Source organism: Parus major, chromosome 8, assembly GCF_001522545.3.
Source record: "Parus major isolate Abel chromosome 8, Parus_major1.1, whole genome shotgun sequence".
Classification (NCBI taxonomy): domain Eukaryota; kingdom Metazoa; phylum Chordata; class Aves; order Passeriformes; family Paridae; genus Parus; species Parus major.
Window position 1 is genome coordinate 16,259,561 of NC_031777.1, and position 20,034 is coordinate 16,279,594.

The 20,034-nt window shown below is 39.3% G+C and overlaps 2 long non-coding RNA genes across 7 annotated transcripts in view; one reads left to right on the forward strand and one right to left on the reverse strand.

Moving 5' to 3' along the window:
- The window catches only part of LOC107207985, a 473,398-nt gene extending 460,738 nt beyond the window's left edge, over nucleotides 1-12,660 (forward strand). For 5 of the 6 annotated variants that reach the window (XR_004498446.1, XR_004498445.1, XR_004498444.1 and 2 more), the window contains one exon: nucleotides 5,053-12,660. This is a non-coding gene — a long non-coding RNA (uncharacterized LOC107207985). The remainder of the gene's footprint in view (nucleotides 1-5,052) is intronic. The other variant, XR_004498450.1, reaches the window with a different exon arrangement.
- On the reverse strand, nucleotides 1,949-5,040 carry LOC107207987. Its single transcript, XR_001523038.2, has 3 exons — nucleotides 4,310-5,040; nucleotides 3,842-4,208; nucleotides 1,949-2,306 (listed from the first exon to the last, which is right to left on the reverse strand). It is a non-coding gene; the product is annotated as an uncharacterized LOC107207987 (long non-coding RNA).
- Nucleotides 12,661-20,034: the final 7,374 nt, after the last annotated feature.

Here is a 20,034-nt window from a genome sequence, read left to right on the forward strand (position 1 = left end):
GCTTCTTACATTAGTACTGTTTTGTATGTGAGAGGGGAGAGGATGAATAGAAGAGTTCACCAGGTAGAGAGGCACAGGGAAGTGTCATTTGAAAAGTTCTGGTTTACAGAATTTTAAAAGGTAAATGGATATATTCCTAGGCTGTAGATTAAGGTGTATCATTCAGCATCAGCTGGCTCCTAGTTATCCCTGGCTTAACAATGTTTACAGCATTCTCCACTCTGGTAGTGCTGCCTCAGAAACCCCTCTGCCCTATGTGAAAATGCTGTGCACTTCTTGCTTACCAAGGGACTTAATATAAGAGCACTCAATGTTCTAACATTAAATGCCAAAGGACCAATACCTGAAAGGTCTAAGACTAAAAGCATCAGAATACACAATTTCCTATTTACTATAGATGATATATTTAGTAACTAATCATCCAACCTAATAACATAAAATAGTATTTGACAAAAAGGTCAAGTGTTTAATATTAGGGCTAGGAGAGTCATAAAAATCTATGAGGGGAATGCTCTGTGGAACAGCCAGCCAGCTGCAGCTCCTGGCTCTGTCACTGTACCTCTCAGTTCCTCCTTTCATTCTATAAACATGTCACAGTCTCTTAATCTCAAATCATTCCATACGTTTCCTGCTTCTGGAGGATGTAACTCTACAGTAGGCTCAGTTCCTGGTTGCCAGGCCAAACAGCTCTGTCTCTGGAAGTTTCCTCTCTTTAAGTCTTCTAGACCTCTTCAAAAAATGTCATCGTTTATAGTGTAAATGAAAGTTCCCTGGATATTGTGGAGGACTCTGTATTTTATGGAAATCCCATTATAATGCAATGAAAGACTTTTAAATTAAATAATTGCTTTATAAAACCTAGCAAACTTTATGTTCCAGGTTTGTCAGCCAAATGGACCTCAGCCAGAGGAGTGAGAGGGAGTGAACCAAACTGAGAGCTGGTGTAAATGGGCCCAACTTGCACATTCTTTTTGAACTTGACCAACACATGCAGGTACTAGAAGGAGCCGCTGTTACTGCTGATCTGTAGAGAAACTTGGGCATCAGCCATGTTTTAGAACCTCATTTTCACTGTAAAACATTAAAAATAAACACAGAAACAGCAACTGAGACTAAATGCTGTATTCAGATCCAGACTGGAGGACACATGTACAAATTTTTATCGCTAATACTGTCCTTCATTAGCTCCCATCATCTCTCATACTTTTCCCACACTGTTATTCATGACTCCTTTCATGATTGTTGGAAGTTAGGATTTTTTATCATCTTCTATTTGCATGCAGCAAATAACTAATAACTAATAGCCTCAATTATTTCACTTCTGCCCACGGGATCCCACTTCAATTGCAGCTGTTTGAATTAACATGTTTCCTTGCTGCATCTCCTGGCTGAGGAAAGTGCAAGTGCTGTCATGGCAAGTAGAACAGACAGGTGACTCAGTTCCATCCTGTAACTCATTTCTGTAGAATTTTTTGAAAACTTGTGTGGGTTTAGGTGCAGGTGGGGGATTTTGGGGTTTGTCTTTTTTTTTTGATCAGCAACTATATACTACAGGGGGCTGCTATTTGGAAATAAAAATGGGACACACCTTTTAATTCTCATGAAAGCATTTTCATGGGAAGCCTTCTTACAACAACAGAGTGAGAACAAGTTAAATATTTTGTTTCAAAGGGATTATCCCTACCCAGCAGGGAACAGCTGGCATAAAACGCTGATCCACCTCCCATTGCAAACAAGAGCCAAACTCCTGTTGATTTCATTGGTACAGAATCAAGCTCTTATTAAGCCCATGGCCAACATTGCACAGCTTCTGTCCCTGTCTGCTTCTCTTACATATAGCCTGACCCTCTCTGGCTGTGGAGAACCCAAGCTGAGTTGTGGCTATAGCAAAACTGAAAGCATTTTAAGATGTAAATAATTAACTTAGTATAACAGCTTTTTCCAAATATGTTCAGTTGTGGAGTACATCACAAGTAGCCCCGCTGACTTCAGTCTAGCCCATCTGTCTAGATAGCCAAATGAAAAGCAGCAAGTTATATCCATGATCTTGAGTCACTGAAATGGATTAGTTCCTTTTTATTTTCTGAGTTCTCTCTATTCCTCTCTAGGTTGTATTTCATTCCTGTGTTCAGCCACTTGAAAAGGAGCGCTTCAACTTTTGTGTACAGTTTTATTGCAGTATATTTTATAAAAGAGCACCAATTACTGAAGTGTTTTGAAAGACATCACTTCCAGATCTAAGAGCAGCCACAGACTTCTTCTTTCCTCTCCAGAGCATTCACATCAAGGCATAGATGTATGTAGAACTGTTTAGAGAACATACATTAATTACAAAAAGAACTAGACAATTTTTAGGATCCTAATCTCTGATATTGATAGGCTTCCTGTTACCCACATCCAGTTCTTTCATGGTTATGTTGTTTGAATGTGCTTCTGCTAAGTGGAAGAGCAGGTTGAAACTCTTAGTGCCTAGGAACTGGGAAAAAAGCTAATAACAAGTGATTGGGTTGTTAAGAGCCTCATTGTGTGTGACAGTGAAAAAACTGGGCCTATTCCCTCATATGTTATCTAAGAGTTAGCACTATGAACAAGATGTTTTCATATCCTTTCTAATACTTTGAGATAGACCAAAATTTATCATAGCTACCTTCATTTTACTCAGTTAATAATGAATGATCAGTGAAACATTTTGGAATAAGAAAGCTAGATGATTAATGTAACCTCTGCTGTGAAAGGTTTTCATAAAACATATAAAGAGAAAGTAAAGGTAGCTGTATCTTTTAAAAGACAAAAAATATTTAGGAGAGATGAGAAGTTTGAATTTAATAACATAGTTTGTGAGATCATCATACAGGTTTAATTTTTTGATAATCAGATTGAGTTTCATTAATATTCAACATTTGTATGCATTCTCAAACAGTGAAACTGTCTTTGTGGGCCTTTCTTTGACTTCATGACCATCATGATTTTCAGGGATGAAAGTCATGCTTTGATGATAATGGTGTGATTGTGCGGGTGCTGTATAAACTGCAGTTTTTAACTGCTGGGGAAGATGCTGTGTAAAATGCTGTGTTTCTTCTTCTTTATTAGAACAGATCCAAGACAGAAAGAGCCCACAGTCTTGCTCAACTGTTCATGGATAACAAGGCATCCAAAGATTTTGCCACAGCAAAATTATATAGCATTCATGTTATGCACACACCTCTGATAAGTTGCACTAAGAATAAAGGGCCAAATTCTCTTCTGGAATAAAACTCACAATTTTTTTGGTGTCTGTTGAGCTTCTACTACCTTTTCCAGCAAAGATCTTGGTTACTAGTACAGAGTTCATGTAAGAGACAGGTCTTTACCTCTCCAAATTATACTGTCAGTGTTTGGAGACTTATTTTATCTTTGTGCTATGCATGACTTCATCATAAAACTTGAACTTTTGGAGCCTGTGGGTGGAAAATTAAGTGTCCCATTTAGGTAGTCTGCAATAATAATTGTCGTTCCTCTTGCATCATATTCACAAGTGTGTAAAGATCCTGTTTCTGAAAGACTGAACATGCTGGACCACTGTTCTGGACTAGTATTTTAGTCCCTGTGCTTTTGTATTGTTAAAGCTACTTCTTTTGAGCTTCATGGATGGCTAAAAATTTGAGGTATTCCAGGTTGTACTAATTACTTGGGGAAAGTGTGAGGGTCACAAACTGCTTTCATGTAATTCTATGTGTCTACAAAAAAGGAAGGAAGACCTGTTTTTCTGACCACTGGACAGAAAAACAGCTATAAAAATAAAATAAGTTCATCCAATTGCCTGTGGCACCTCTTTCAGGCAGAGCCCGCTCCTTATACTCACCCTTGGTCTTTCATAGGGGTGCACTGGCTGCATGTCCTGCTACCTCTCTTCATTTCTGCAGTGCCTCTGTGGCTTTTCTTCCCACCCAGTCTGGTGCTCTCCCAGTGCAATATTCAGGAACTGTGCTTCTCTCATCGTTCATGTCTCTGATCAGACTGGCCTTGTCTTTGCTGTGTGCAGTGACACGTGCCTGCACTTTGCTTGAAGACTGAGTATCTTCACCAAGGAGTTGAGCTGCTCCTTCCCAGCTAACTCAACTGAAAGGCAGTGGCTAAAGCCAGCTCAGACAATATTTCATCCATACACTTCTATGCCTGGTTTATATCAAAATTATTCCCATAATTCCTGCCATCATAAAAAAGCAAGCCTGAAAAGAAGAGGAATAAACACTGAGTGGTTTAAAATTGTATACTAGGAATAATTAAATTCTTAGTAAGAGACTTCTGTCATTTCTCTATTTTCACTCACCATGAGGAGGACAGCATGTTCTCATCTCTGCAGAGTCACATAAATTACTTGATTAAAGTGCATGTTGCAGAGCTTAATCTGGGCATTTGGAACCTCCTTGCTGTTTTCTCAAGGTATTTGTATGATAGATGAGGAAAAAAAAAAGTCCTGTGCTTAGTTCATCTTGTTATGTTGTAGATATATTTTCCAGACATTTGCAAATAGAGTAAAGAACAAGAGTTCTTCAGCTATTTAAAGTCTTTGAAAGAAGAAAGGCAGTTTAGATTACCAGCAGCCTACAATGTGCGTGGCACAAAAATGTCAGTTTTAATGGCAAAGTTCAGGATAAAACTGTGTCAGCTAATTTAATCATTTACCATGAAATACCAGTTATCTTAATCTTACATGCAGTCCTTAAGTCTGCTGCATATTTCTGTGTAATTGAATCCTGTCCCTAAAAGGGACGAAGCAAGGAATTTGCTTTTTAGTGAAAAGTTAGGCTCTAAATGTTCCTGTTTATAAATTTTATTTGTGTCATCGTCAGATATTTTAATAATGAGCAGCTAATATTTCTGATGAGTCTATTTTTTCTCTGTTTCCTATTTGTCTTCCATGCTACAGAAATCGTATTAGTATTCAGTTTCTATGGAAGTTAACCAAATTCTCTGGAAAAACTGCAGATATTGTTCCCAGAACTTAAGGCAAATAAATTAGTATCTAACCCAGATGACACATTTTATTCATGTGGTTTGCTTTCCATCTAGATACCTGATGTATTACTTCATCAGCAAATTCAACAAGGCCAGGATGTCTTCATTTCCTTCAGAGCAAGAGCGGTAAGAGCAGTGTGGTGGAAGTATTGGTCTTGTGTGGCCAGCCGGCGAGAGCCCATCCGCAGCTGTGATGAGCAGAGCAGACATGGGAGACAGGAGGCAGCTGAAGCCAAAGAGGACCCACGCCTGGAGCTGTGTCTGTGTGATTGGAGCAGAGAGAGGCCAGGACCCAAGGAAATCCCAGCAGCAAGGGAAAAAAACAGATTGACTCTCAGTGACTCATTTAGCTCCTGGATTGGACAGATCTCTCCCCTGCTGGCAATTTGGCTGAGCATCAATGGACAGATACCAGGATGAATAGCTTAAAATAATTAGGGGTTGGGAATTTGCAAAACTGCTAGCCATCCAATTCTTTACTGTGCAATGTGAGGCAGAAAAAAAGAAATTACATTTAGGTTATTAAATATTAAGTCAGTGGATTTACTTCCATTTGGTGCAGAACAGGAAACTGGCTAAAATTCAACATTTATATCATTGTGTTGATGGTCTGTTTATCACTGAGCAAGTAAGTGCCTTTTGGCAGGTCAAGCTCTTTGACACATGGGGCAAATGTGTGCTTAATTTCTCCCAAACAGAAGAATTAATATAATAATAATTAACACAGATGAGAACAGAATTAAAATCAAGTACAGTCAGGAGTTCAGTTTAATGCCAGGTGTCTCACATTCTAAATGATCTGGGGCCAGATTTTTCCTGTTGAAGGTAGCAAGGATTTTTGCCTTTGTCACTTAGGGGAGCTGAAGTGGGCCTTGGATGTAGAGAGACAGGATTCCCTGTACTTTCTATTTAATGCACAAAACCAGAAGCAACAGGCTCATTTAGTATCAGTAAAGGTCAGTTAAAATTATAGAGACATCCTTTGGAGCAAATCCTCTGCCTTGTATTTGCATATTTATGAATTAGAGATTACGACAGGCTATTTCATTTATTAGAGCAGCACTGCTATAGTTAATAGTCTGTCAGTATTTCCATTATAAACCCCGTTTTTCAGTGTTTAATATCTCAGCCATTTAAAATCACATCAGGAAGCAACTTGGTCTTATGTTGCTGGCCAGGTGCATTTTTTTGTTATGGATTATTTTCAATAATGAAATATTGCTCATCATATATGCAGATGAGCCACAGCATTTCTGTTGGAGGGACATAGAAAGGTGTGTAAATTCATTGTGGCTTTGTTTTTCTTTAGGAAAGAAGGGAAAAGGGGGATTTGATCAATCATGTCAACTGTGGTCTTATGTTTGGAGAGCACTTTTTGAAGCAACTGCTTTCAGAGGAAACACTGGTTCTCAGTAGGAAATCAGGTTGCTGTTTGCTTGCCAGTGGTGACCAAGGTAAACAAGTGAGGATAGTTACCCTGTCCCTCTGAAAAATCTTGTCTACCAGTCATGGGTGAAGCACCCCAGAAAAGAAAGCAGTGAACATAGAAGAGCCTTTAGAAGTAACAGGAGCCCAAATTACACATTCAGAAAGCTGGCCACTTTTTAAGTATCTGCCAGCAGCAGAGAAATGCAGTACTGTCCTGACTTTATTGCTGATATTTGGGGTAGAGGGGATGTTAAGGCTTTAGGGGCAGTTATAAAGTTCCTTGCATGTGTCCCTAAACTGAACAATGTCATTTATTTCAGCAGTCTCACATCATTCTCCTTCCAAGCAGCCCCACTTTGCTTTCATAGAGGTGTTAGTTCACTAAAAAGTAACTGCCTGGCAAGGGCAAATGTTCAGACTAAAATACCAATTTTTAACTTGCTAGGGCAGCAAAAAGTTACTCTTCATAGTAGCTGAAAAAAGCTGGTCTTGCACTATAACCTCTTTTCACATGAAAAAAGTTATAACTATAACTTTTTTCACATGCCCTGTGAAAAAAGAAACAGTCCAAACAGAAACTCCTGGGGAGTGGTTTGTTTTCAAGGTCTTGAAAAATCATTTGCTGCCTCAGTAACTGACAAGTTAGAAATCAAATTCATGAAGAGGAAAAAAAATGGAGCTATATTCAAAATATCTTTTGTTCTTTTGCCTCACAAACACAGTTGGAGGTGGGAACATAGTCCATATTTTCCATCTTTCTCATCATAAAGGTCTATGTGCACAACTGGGGGTTCCAGGGAAACTAGCAATGGCAGACCAAAAACACCCTGAAACATCATATTTAATCCATTTGGTGCATTGCAGCTAATCAAGCTATGCCCTAGGCAAGACCCAGGGCTTGGCCTCTGTGCCACCTTCTGTAAATTTTGACTAAATTAAGATTAACAGCAAGTTAAGAAGTTATATTACGCAAAAAAAAAAAAAATTAAGCTCATGTAAGACAAGATTGCAACAAAAAGTCTCTGATCTTAAATCCCCCAAATCCAAATGGTGAGCCAGACTGTTCATCCAGTCTCTCATCAACATCATGAGAACTAAGAGACCAAATCAAGACATTCCACTCAGGCTTATTGAAAATCTGTTCCAAATCCAAGTGGCAAGGGCTAATCAGTAGTGCTTTCTTAAAACAACGATATTTGGGATATTTTGTAAGTAATTGCTAACTAAAAGCGCATTTTCCAGACTCCTTCCAGAGTTGCCATTGAAAAAAAAAAATATTCCTTCCCTAGGCACATCACAGTGCCTTTTCAGCCAAAAATTATCTCTGGTCGTGAGAAGTGATCATAACTCAAAAGGAGGCAGACTACAGAAATTCTAACTGTTTTGAATACAAAATTACTTCAAAAGTCTTATAAAAAAGGTATAACCCAAAGTAAGGGGGGGAGGGGGTTTCTGCCAAACATGTAGAAAATGTCATACATTTTAAAATGAAGTATTACATGCTGTCTGCTGGAAATTCTGTCCAGGCTCAGTAAGCTATCTGGACAGCATTGTTTACTAGATACATTTGTTATTCTTTGTCTTTAATTTGCAGTGACATAAAATCTTGCACAACTGACTTGAGTGCATCTTTGAATGCTAAAAATACTAATTATTATGTAATTAGTCAACAGGATGTGTGTAATTGTGCAATACCAGCATTCCTGGGTGTGGTTAAATACATAGGTAGAATGCCAACACTCATCTAGATGTAGTATTATAAAATTACACAACAACATACACCCTGGGTGGATACTCTAATTATATTTTACATTTAAACAATAGCTACATTAGCAAAATAGAACTTATTATTTTTAAAAATATCTTCCCACAGGCATGGATCATAGTAGATGATGGTAATAATATTGCCCAAATAGAGTATCTTCCATGTCTCAAGGGACTCAGCCTTCTTCCTAAATATACAGATAGGAGACAGAGACCAGGCATAAAGAGGCCTTCATTTACTCATGGCATAAAAACCACCCCAAAACAGACATGTGACAATTGCTGAGTCATGCACCAGAATAATTGAAGGCAGAGAATCACCAGGAAGGACTTTCTATCTCATGAAGAATCACATGAGATTAACCAGAAATGTGACTAGAACTGTTATATTTTTATGACTTAACAAACATCAGGACAATCCTTAAGCCACAGTGGAAACAGAACCACACAGTGAATCAGATTCTCCTTTGAACTAACCCAGAAAGATTTAGGTTACAGCCATCAAATGTCTTGAACATTTGAGTTAATTCTGATCTCTGCTAATATTTACTGCCAGTGTGATGTAAAAGTCTGCTGCACTCCCAGCCAAAACTTCCCTGCCTGGTCATCCCTCATTGTTCCTGTGGTTCATCTGCAGTGGCTGACAGGTATGCAGGTCGCTGGGACCAGCACTACAGAGATGGTAACTTATGCAGTACAAACAGAAAACATGGCACACCAGTATTTACTCTCTTTTGATATGGCTTCAAGGTGAGAAATCCAGGAGAAGAATGGAAAGGTGAAAATTCCAACACCAAAAACAAATCAAACCAAAAATCCCTAAGCTGTGACTCATCATTGATGTAAAATGTCAGAGCCTAAAGCTGTCTTTTTTTTTCATGTGCCTGAGTGCAGAAGGGTGAGGTGCCCTCTAAGGATGATTTTATCTTTTACTTTTGAGTCTGAAAATCTTGGATGTGGTTTGGCACGTTCATAAAAATATTGTGATGAAGTTGAGTTGCCATCTGGAAATTATAAATATAGAGACGTAAGAAAGCTTGAGGAGAAAACCGAAGATGATGGAAGAAGAATCAGCAGTGCACATGAATGAGGTTAAAAACTGCAGACAATTAGCTACAAGATGACTCCTACTAAATAAATCATCAAAGACTTGACTACTGCTTCCAGGTTTCTACTGTGATATTAGCACATTGGAACAGTCAAAAAGATGTTAATTTGGCCAAAGTTTTAGAAATGTGCTACTCTTGTTTGAATTAACAAATCAACAAACAAGGCCAATCTATAATGTCTTGCCAAGGCTATAAAGCTTCTAGGGAAGCTGTTATATTTAATGCTCAGGATCAAGGGCCCCATGATATGCAAAATAAGCCTCTTTGTGTTAAATGAAAGCTGCACAGGAAAGAAAACCTGAGCTTGTCATGGAATTTCACATCTCGTTTCAGCATTCAATAAAGTGCTTTGGGTGTCCAATTTAATAGAGAAGCACAATTTATTTTTTCAGTATGCCTCTGCAGATCAGGCCTTGCTCTGTTCTCATTTAGACTTTAATCTAAGACTCAAAGTAAAAAGAAAATATTCCAATTGCTTCCAACAGGCATCCAGTCAGTCTTGTGCCAAGGTTTTACTTAAATGCAAATTCAGTGCTAAGTTCCTCCCAAGAAAAAGAGAGGAAAGTGATAGGAGTCTGCACACTTAACTTTCCATCCTCATGTTATATGCTGCTGATAGAACCTATCCTCTGACTTGGCAAAAACTTCTTAATTTGTCTGGTCTTTCTGCAGGGTTGACTGGTATTAAAAAAATTCTCACCTCAACCTTCTTTATTGCTGCATCAAGTCAGCTCACTACAGTTGTACTCTTTTCTACTGCTTGAGATTTACTTGTGTCCCTGGTGTGTTGTGATAAGCCTCTGAATGTCACTGCTGTGAAGGTTTTGTTCTTCCCAAAGACTCTCCTGAGGTACAGTGAAGGCAAGTAGGGTTTGCTTGGGTTTAAAGGTAAATTGTGTATGTCACTATAATAAAGGGAAATATGCAAAGTGTTGGTTGAATTTAAAAGGAATTTGGAATACTTGACTTGTCACAAGGCCAGGTGATATTATGTGGACTTCTGAAATTGCTTATAGCAGGAGAACCTCACCCCGTGGTGAGTGCCAGGTCAAGGCCTGGTTCTCACATACATCTTCAATTTAAACCATCTTCAGAATTAGTCCTAAGTCTTACTGTCACTCAGTAGTGTAAAATAAAAAACATGATCTGAAAAACACTAGAGAGAAATACCGAAGTTTTGCACATCAAAAAGGCTAATTAGAAACTCTTTTCTTTTATAACAAATAAGCCAAGCATATTGACATTAATTATAGGAAATACTCAAGGTCTGGAATAATCTATTGAAGAGCACAGATGTATACCAAATCCTATGTAAATGAGTGTGTGCAACTCTTCTTAAGGTAACACATTTATTTATAAAAGTGAGCTGTGTGTTCAGGTTTCTTTTCAAGGGGTAAAAAAGGTTCCTTTCTCTTCCTTGCTCTTACTCAACATAGTGAGATAGTTATTTCTGTAGTTATATCTGTTCATCACAGATGCATTCCAGGGGCTTGGAGCAGATTCCTCCTGTACCTGAAGTAGTAGTAGTTCTGTTTGCTTTATTCCAATTAATTCTGCAGTTGTTCTGTCAGCTTTACTGGAATTGGATCACCATAACTAGCAGCAGAATTTGTTCTCCTCTGGTGGTAAAATTCCTTTGGTTTCAAAAAAGCTAATGGAATTCATAACTGCTTTTGTATTTTGCAATCTGTGTCCCAGAGCTGACTAGTCACATTGGTTTCTTAAAAAAATACTACAACTACGATTTGCTACATTGCCCATTAGTTTTGCCAGTAGAGACTCTTAACAACCCTGGGAAGAAAATTTCACATATCCCTTCTTTTACCTTGTCTGGCTGCAAAGAAATCCTCTTAACTTTTGATAGCTTTACTTCATGGGGGAAAGGTTCTTCTCTGTCAGGGCCATGACAGGTGGGCTCAGCAGGCTGAATCATTCCACCCCAAATGCTCCTTCCATCTTACTCGCTGCCTCTATACAGATGAAAGATGCTGTGCTTTCCAGGTCTAATTTCATTAATGGATCTCCCAAATACTTGTCTGAGCGTGCTCCTTAAATTAGATGAGATGTCTACCTGCACTGTGGCCACTGTAGATTATCACCCAGCTGGGACTGGTATGCTTCCTGAAGCCTGCTCCACAATCTCCAAACCATCCTACAAATGTCAGGGCTTAGCACTTCTGCTCTTAGAAACACCCACCTGCAAGGGCATATGTTGGTAGTGAACTGTTGCTCTCTCCCATCACTAGCAGAGAATATTAATGTTGCCATTGCTGGTTCAACTCCTTTAATTCTCCCAATTTTCCTAACAATTGTCTCAACATTTCACAGGTGCGTCCAGAGCTACTGTGTCGGCACAAGTTCCAAAAATCTCATGATAAAGTGTCTGCTTTCACTTCTCAGATTCAAGCTGATTAAAGGATTTGAGGAAAAGTGCTGTGGGCAATGAAGAACAATGAAGATCATTTACATGAGCTGCAGGTATCATTTCAGATCGATAAAAAGTAGGAAAAAATAACCGCAATTTAACATTAAAACAGTAATCTCTATATAGCCTCAAGAATTGTCAACAACTGGCCTTGAGTCTAGCTTGAAGATTTTGGTAACCTCACCACATGCTACACGAGTCTGAACAAGATTGCCTGGGCCACCGGTTACAGGGAGGGCACATAACACTGGCCAAATTTCGGTATTTCGCCTGTTCTTACACTTCAGCTTCTGAACATCCACTACTGGTAATTATCAGACAAAAAATATTGGAATGGCTAGATTTTTTCAACCTTGTGTTCTTGATCTTAGGTTTTTATGTTTACCTCATTTTTAGTGAGTCTGGAAAGGAGGCTTCTGTCCGAATTGTACTGTCAAGGAACACCAGCAATTTTTACTGACCCTGGTCACCCAAGGGCATCCTTTTACAAAGAGACACCTCTGATGCGTGGATCCATGTTGACTGACATGCACTTGTAGATGCAGCACTTGTAAAAGAAACCACCTTGGAGTTGCATATCTTTTAGTGGCAACTAAATGCAGAAAAGAGCTGCAAGAGTGGGAGCAACAGGAGACTGTGTTTGTGAAATCAGAGTGAAAGTTTGATATATATCATTTCATTTGTTTGAGAGTTAGATGGTTCTGTTAGTAACTATTCCTTACATATGGATCAGACTTCTAAAGACCTTCTTAAGTTTGCTTTGGATAAAAGTATATAAAAAAACCTGAACCCATGGGCTTTTGCCTTCACTGTGCAGTCAGTAGATTAGAAGGAAAAGGAGCTGTTACACCTGTGAAATTAAACATGACTTAAAAATAGTTTAGGATGATAATGAAGGTGAAAGATCAAAATAAAGTGTGATATCTGTACAAAGTGTATTGACCTGCTGTCTCACTTTTTGTTCATGCTTGAAATCTAAAATTTGGTTTCAAATGAAAATCACTTCCTACCAGTTCATATAATACAAGTACGTTATTGAATTCTGACTGAGGCACTATTGCTCAGAGATGGGGGCCCAGTCCTGACCTTGTGGCATGGGGTCAGGAGCATTTTGCAGGATGTGACAGTTTCCAGACCACAGGTGATTCTGATTTTAGGGAAAGGTGGAGAACATGGGCACCTACCCTAGAGAGAGATTACAGGCAGCAAAAAAGCCAAGTCACAAACGAAAACTTTGTATTCCTTTTTAGTGCTACTGGTTCAAAAGATGGGATGAGTGGTAAATTTTTCAGCAAATCCGAAGGAACCAGAACAGGGATGGTCAGCTTAGCAAGAGAAACCAAGGTACCAGGTAAGATGACAGCCATGTGGGAGAGGAGCTGGAGGGGCAGTGAGAGAGGAAAAAGCAGGCTGGCTCATGGAAGTGATCTGACTGGCAGCAGGCCATGCAGGGAAGGGAGAGACTGCTGCTGGTTAGGATATATGTGGAAGTCATAAAATTGGTGCTGAGGGGTGAGGTGCTGGAATCATCTGTCTGAAGAGAAAAGGGCAGAGAATGAGAGCAGTAAAACTGGGGTTGGCATTGTGGGTGGCAGAGGAAGAACAGGGCTCCTTCTGCACCCACCCCGCCCCCAGGTCGAGTGACCTGGCCACAGCTCCAGGAATGAGGGGTTTCGTTGTCTCTGAGTTCATGACATTATTAAAAAAAACCCAAAAAACGAGAGAGAGAGAGAGAGAAGCCTAAATCTTCTACTGCTTCTACTGGGGAAACAAGAGCTTAACAATGAAGGGAAAATCTTTCTACCTTCCCCCAAAATCAGTTAATCTTCAGTCAAAGGCTTTACCTGGGGCTTTTCTGGAGGCCACCTCTGCCCCCTGTGTGACACCTCTGTCTTTGCTTGAGCCTGGCAGGGCAGTGAGTGCCAAGCACCTCTGAGCCACGAGGGGGATATTGAGGAGGGAGGGAGGTTTGTGCTAGTTAATTAGCAGCTCTTTGGTGGTTTCTGCAGCCCACAGTAACCTTCACAAGACCTGTAGTGAAGAAGAGGTATTTGGGGATATGAGGCTGAGGCTTGAAGTCGATTTATTTGAGCTCTTCTTTCTTTGAGCATCGAGTTCATTGTTCTTCCAGCTCCCTTTAGAGACCATGACATCAGCTGTCCAGGCTGAGCAGCCCAGAGTCAAAAGGAAAGGAGCCTTTTGCCCATCACTGTCACATAAATCAGGGACCAAATCTGTAAAATGTGAGAAAATGAGAGATTCGATTATCCATATGGATCACTCTGGATTTATTCCAGATTGCTTCATTAATAGCAATCAAAGACATCACTTTAATGGATTTTTTATCCTCAAAATTATGATCATGGGGAATTTGTTCTGGCTATTGGTTTTGAAAGGGCTTTTGATTCTCTTCAATAGCCTTAACTTATTTCAGATTTAGGTAACAGTAGGATTTGGTCTTAAATATGTTAGATAGGTCAATCTCCTTTATTCAAATCCACTGTTATGTTAAAACTAATGACCACAGTTTGAAGATGATTTATAAACTGAGGCTTAGACATGAGGGTCTTTTTTTTTCTCCAATACTTTTGCTGTTACAGAGGAGCCTTTGTTTTGGGAGAAGTCACTTTTTTTTTAAGGGAAAAGTCAGTGATGTTTTCCATTTTGCCCTTAGTTGGAGGATATGTTTTTTTTTTTAATGAAGATTTTCTTTAATGAAGATTATGCTGGAAGTCACTGAATGATGTTCATGTTTCTTCTTTGTTAATTGGGGTAAAACTCTTAAAGCCATTAGGTGATTTAAATGTAGCTCTATTTGAGCAATATCCTTTATTGGATCCCCCCATTATCCTTTAAACATCTTGGTGTGCAAGGGGATAAAATTAGAATGAATTTGTTTGCTTTAAATTGCCAGCCTCTGCTTGATAAAACTATTAGCTATTTAGCTAATTGGGCTGCTCTTCCATTATCATTAATTGGCAGAATTGATACAATTAAAATGGGGGGTTTATCTAAAGTGTATGTGTTTTTTCCTAGGTATTCCTATCAAGTTTCCTAACATGTTCAGGGAGTCTTACATTCTGCAATTAGTTTTGTTTTCAAGGTTAGAGGTAAATTCAAGATTAATTTTGAAACTCTGAAGCTTCTTACAGAGTCAGATGGACTGACTCGTGCTAATTTTGTTAGTTTTGTCTGCCTCAGTGCAACATGTTTTGTGATTTAGACAATGCCCAGCATTATGGGGCTGTGGAGAGTGTGGGTTCAACCAGGGCTGAGCACACCCACTTTGCAGAGGGTCAGGGTGAGGCTTGTCCCAGGACTGTGCCCAGCAAGGTGCTTAAACACCCATTATTCCTTGGCCCACCAGGTACTTTAACACAGCCAGAACTTTTAAGCACACAAGCCCAGTGACGCCAATTGGCTTACTCATACTAGTAAAGTTAAACAAAGACTGCACTTGGTTGGGGCCACAGTAATCATCACCTTGTCAGTTTGAGACTCCCACTGAATCCATTGCAAAATAGCACCACTTTCCACTTCCACCTTGGCTCTGCTCTCAGCTGATGCTGCCCTTCCTATAAGCAGGACGCTGTGTTTGAAGGAGTCGCTCTGCCAATCCTCTTGTGGTGTGTCCAAAGCACCAAGAAACTGCACCCTCAGGCCATCCCTGGTGGACATGCCATCCCTTTTAGGCTGCTGGTACAAATCGTGCTTCTCCCTTCTAACGCTATGATTCATGTCAGCCATTAGCATCAAATAAATGAATGGGCTGAAAGAAAATTAAAACCAAATCACACTTCTATCAAAGGGAGGTCTTGTTGACAAGCAGGGCTTCTATTGCCAGAATTAGTCATCTGGGTCTGCCTTTTGCACCAGAGACTAAGAAAACCAGAGGATGATTAATCGGGCAGGACCAGGAGGATGTTGCCCCTCCCATACAGCTGGCCAGTGTGGGCAGTTTCTAAATCACACCACGAGGGCAGTGGCTACATCACTGAACACCACCACTACTGCTGCTTCACCTTCACCATGATTTTATGTGGTGCTGGGGTACTACATTTTTTCTTCACCACCCAAACATGCCCTTATACTGTGGTTTTCTTTACCTTACCCTGCAAGCCATGTAAAGCTGGGTCTATTGCTTTTTAAAGCTGCTTAAAATTATTTCTATCTAGAATATTAAATAGTTGCATGCAAAATAAATATTAAAAATATTTTGGCTGTAAAATATGTGCAAATATAAAAAAGAAAAGTTAGGCTCTTTTCTCTAGACATGATCCAGTATGTGTGTAACCTGTTCGAACACTGGAGCAAACTTGATACAATACTGCCCTTCTTAATTCAAGTCATTGTCATTTTAGACTATACCAAAGTCATTTCATGAAACACATCATGCTTCATGGGTTAATCCTGATTTAACTGTGACGCTTTGCTTTGGGGTATTATCTAAATTGTTTTGCCCATCTCTTCTTCATTCATTTTGTCTGTCATGAATATCATTCTACATGGATTTCACTCATACATTTATTTGTATTTAAATTATGCATCTCTTAAAGGAGATAGACCCATCAAGAGATACAATACCTGATGGCACAAAGAATGAGGCATTGTTTACTTTTGAATAAAAAGCCATAAAGATGGAGCACACAGTTTATAGGATACTAATGAATTATTTGGATGGTTGACCTTAAGTCAGACTCAATCCAGCTAAGCTTGGTAGCCAATGCATTTGAAATTTAGTGGATAACAGTCCAAGAGCCAAATATATCATAGGTCTAGCTTGCACAGGTTAGCCCTTTAATGACAACCTTATTGAGGCACCTTTGCTCTGAGTGGCTGGGGAAGTACCTCATCACAGGCTCACATGCTGCCTTCTTGCCACCCCAGGGAGAGAGGCTGGCCTGCTGTTCTAGGTCTTGGACGCTCCTTCTGGGGAGACAGAGAGCATCTGAGTCTCTGGAGTCACAACCTGGCATGTTTCATGAGAGCTGAATGAATTCACTGGAATGAAAGTCACCTTGGACTGAGGGCCCAGTTGCAGCTCCCTCAGGAAGAACAAGCACTCCAGCAGTGCAGTTAGAAACCCCACACTCCCACAGACTCCCCATGACTCAGGAAAAAGGAAGTGGGAGCAGAAACTCCTTAGAATAAAGACTGCCTCACAGCACTAAATGCACTAATCCTGTTGTGTTTATATTTCTGAATTAGTTGCAGTAAATAAGGAGCATCACAGTGGGTAAAACTCAAGTGAAGGAGAAGAAAATCAAGCCCAGGTAGAACAGACGAGCTGCAATGCAGGAAGCAGTCATCCCTGTGCAACCTTTAAGGCATATTAGGGCCAAAATCTCCTTCGTGCTAGCACTGTTGTTTATTTGCTTCCATATCAGCTCTGAATTTGGCTTATTGTCACCAGTAAAGAGTCCAGAATAGGGGACATCCTAGGGTGAAACATTAGTGTGGCGTACAATGCCTTCTCCTCATTTGAAAGTAGAGATATAACTCTGTATGTCATTAACTAAGACAATAATAAATTAATACAATAGCCAAGTAATAGTGCTGTAATGCTTTCATGTATGGATTGGAATGTGAATACTGAGCTTTTCATTTCATGGTTGAAAAATACATGAGTTGACCCAAATATTAATTTCTGTATTTCAATCATTTACATATTATGGGTCAATAATAATTTCTTGCACAAATGACTTTTCAAATGAGAAGCAGTATATTGTAATGGTCTATCATATTTACAAACATCTCATTGTTTTCCTAACTTAGCACTTAGTATTTAAAATATAGTGGACCAGATATTGTTTGCCAAATACAATACAAAACTGGGTCATGTAAAATTCAGATATTATTTTCTTTAACCATGGAGCGGCAGGCTTCTTCCCCTGGCAGGCCCCTTCCCCTGGCAGGCCCACACCCCTGCTTTTGAATGGACATAGTTTTCCAGCAATGGTTTAGGAGATCTGACACTGATTTTTCCTGAAGTTAAAAATCTCACCCCTCTGAGCAGCAACCCCTCTGAAGATCCAGCACTGTCAGCAGAACTAATGGTGGGGGTTTTGAGAAGTTTATCACATCCCAGGATTTCTTTACAGCATGCATTGACATCCAACAAAATGCCTCGGACGTCATTTTTCAATTACTTTGCAAAGCTAAAATAATATAAATAATCTTTTTTTTTACTTACTGGTATTGCATTTTGTCCATCATTTTGGGCTGTTCATTGTTTCATTATATTCTCCCCCTTTATTAGCCAACATATCCCAACAGAAACCTTTTGTCTTAGAGTAAATGTGTTCAAGTGTTCAAGTACTGAATTAATCAGGAACTAGTGCAACATATATATGCTGCCCAGAAAGATGAATTTACACATCTGCCTTTTCCCCTAATTATAATTCCAGAGGTTGAATGTCAACAGCATATGGGTATATCCTCAAAGAGGGATGCAAACACACACATACAGGCACACACACTGGACATTAATCTCTCTTGGCTTATCTGTTGCTGTCTTTAATTTGTATACTTCAAAATTGAGTGGTGAGGTCATTTATTAGACTGTTTCTGTGAATTTTATGTAGTGATAAGAAAGCAGTAACATGCAATTTGTTTTTATAGGACTCACTTTTGTAAGTATGATCTCATATTTTCTTCCTTTAACTGAACAGTGAGGAGGAGGTGATTTTAGAGCTAACTAAGAGTTAACTGGCTACGTTTCAACTGTCACCATTGTCTTAAATCTACATAGAGAGTGGAGAGCCAGAGAGGTGTAAGTACAGCAGGCCACTGGGAAAAAACCTTTATAAGTAGAAATTTTTCCTTAGAGCAAGTTTTCCAGTTTGTCTTGATTTTTTTCTTTCCCAATTTTTTAAACACAACGTGTGATGGAGATGATTGTTATTATCCAAAGGACCTGACTTGCTGGCTCACTGCATCTCTGTTTATGAAATGCCATAACAAAAGTGAGCTCACGCTTGTGTGCTTCCAATGCGTGATGTTCCTGTGTGCCAGATGGGCACTTTCATGACTGTATGAGCGTGGATTATTTCATTTCCTACATCTGGGACTCCAAATGGCTGCACAGAATGCCACAGGAGAGAGGAACAGATCTTCAGCTGGGGAAACCTACCTTCACAGGGGAACCAGCTACATCAGAGGGGACAAGGCAGAAAAGCCCCGAGTGATATCTGAAAGTTCACATAAACCAGAGCCATAAGGGAAACCTTTAGAACCAGGAACAAGACAAAAATAAACAATAACTAATGCTGGATGTCAGCTGTGCAGAGGGGGGGAGGGAAAATAAACCATAAGCAGTTTCTTGTCTGGCCACAGAAGATGTGTTTGGAATGCTGTTTTGTATTTCAGCTCAGAAACTCTGCTGTGACCTTCAGATATTGCTGGGTATTACAAGTTCTACAGATATCCAGAGAGAAATATTCCAAAGAGAGATGGCATATACTGTGCCATACTAGTTAATGTATTGCTTACAGCCCGTTCCCAAACTGTGACCAGGCAGCCTTGTTAAAACAGTGTGGAATCCTACACAAACAGTCAGGAATGCTAGTTAGTCATAAAGCTGTTGCAGAATTTGGGATAATTAGTTGTTTGTTTGTAGGATAAGAGTGCTTTCTTTTTTTTTCTTTTTCTTTTTTTTTTTTTTTTAAGCCCAAAATGAGAGCATATCCTCAGTGTAGTGAAGATCTGGCTCACTACACTTTTGCAGATTATGTTGCATTTCAGAGCCAGCAAACAGGAGGAGATGGTGAGAAGAATTAGCTGTAGCAGAAAAAAAATATAGTTAAGTCAGTGACTTTCTTAAGATGAAAGAGAGCAAACCCCCAAAAGAGAACAAATGAAAAAAGTAATGGACAAAAAAATGTAAGAGCTTGTGACACAAAGTAAGAAAAATAAACAGCAGTAGATTTAACTATTTTGCATAAGATATTTACAAACCACAGCATATTACTGTTTGCTTTATGCATTTTCACATCCTGCTCAGTTTAAAGCAGTAATTTTCTGCAAGGACAACAGAGGGAAAAAAAATGCTTTACACTGCTTATATTAATTACATTTTTTCATTACCCGTCATGTTTTCTACAGGCTTGTGTATTATTACTGTAAAATGTAATGAAACAGAAAAAGAAAAAAAGAATGGACTTCTGGGAAATTTTCCAATTCTTGAAATGCAATGTTAATTGAGTGCTATTTTTAGGTCATCACAGATAGAACTGAACCCATTGCCATCAGAGCACAGAATGGGGACAGCCCAGGTGCAACACAAACTGGGTGAGGGAATCAGTTTCTACT